The 766-nt window shown below is 43.0% G+C and overlaps 1 non-coding gene across 1 annotated transcript; it reads left to right on the top strand.

The window, feature by feature from the left end:
* The first annotated feature begins 444 nt into the window (after positions 1 to 444).
* On the top strand, positions 445 to 551 carry LOC141681344 (small nucleolar RNA R71). Its single transcript, XR_012558784.1, has one exon. It is a non-coding gene; the product is annotated as a small nucleolar RNA R71 (small nucleolar RNA).
* The last annotated feature ends 215 nt before the right edge of the window (positions 552 to 766 follow it).

The following is a 766-nucleotide window of genomic DNA, read 5'->3' as shown; positions in this document are numbered from 1 at the left end:
CACAACAGCTTAAGTTCCTCAAAATCAGCACTAGAGGGTGGAGCTGCACCTCCATGTTGAGGATATGATTGCCTTTGAGCATAATGCTGTGGTTGCTGAAATCCAGGTGGATTGAACTGCTTACTTACGCCTTACTGATATGGTTGCTAAATAGAATTTTGATTATTACTCCAGCTGAAATTTGGATGATTTCTGTTGTTAGGATGATAAGTAGCTGGCACAGGCTGCTGTTGTCGCTGATAATTGTTCACATACTGAACAGATTCGTTAACAAGAGAACACTGATCCGTAGCATGAGAACCTGCACAAAGCTCACATATCATAGCTATCTGATTGACTCCATAGGTAGCTAGAGAATCGACCTTCATACTTAGCAGATAAATTCTTACCGAACTCACAGGCACGAACCCATTATAGAAACCAGTGATCACCATCCAATCAGGCATTCCATGATGTGGACACTTTCTCAACATCTCCTTGTAGCGCTCCCAAGCTTCGCACATAGATTCTGTAGGTTGCTGCACAAACTGAGTAAGAGCACTCCTCATAGCAGCAGTCTTCGCCATTGGATAAAACTTCACCAGAAACTTTTGCACAAGATCCTGCCACGTAGTGATAGACCCAGCTGGTTCAAAATGTAACCAGTCCTTAGCTTTATCCCTCAGAGAGAAGGGGAAAAGCCTCAGCTTGATAGCCTCATCAGTCACACCATTATATTTGAAAGTACTCCAGATCTCGACAAAATTCTTTATGTGCATGTTGGGGT

The sequence above is a fragment of the Apium graveolens genome, chromosome 8, assembly GCF_009905375.1.
Source record: "Apium graveolens cultivar Ventura chromosome 8, ASM990537v1, whole genome shotgun sequence".
Lineage (NCBI taxonomy): Eukaryota > Viridiplantae > Streptophyta > Magnoliopsida > Apiales > Apiaceae > Apium > Apium graveolens.
The sequence above is the reverse complement of the archived record's forward strand: the minus strand, read 5'-3'. Positions and strand labels throughout refer to the sequence as shown.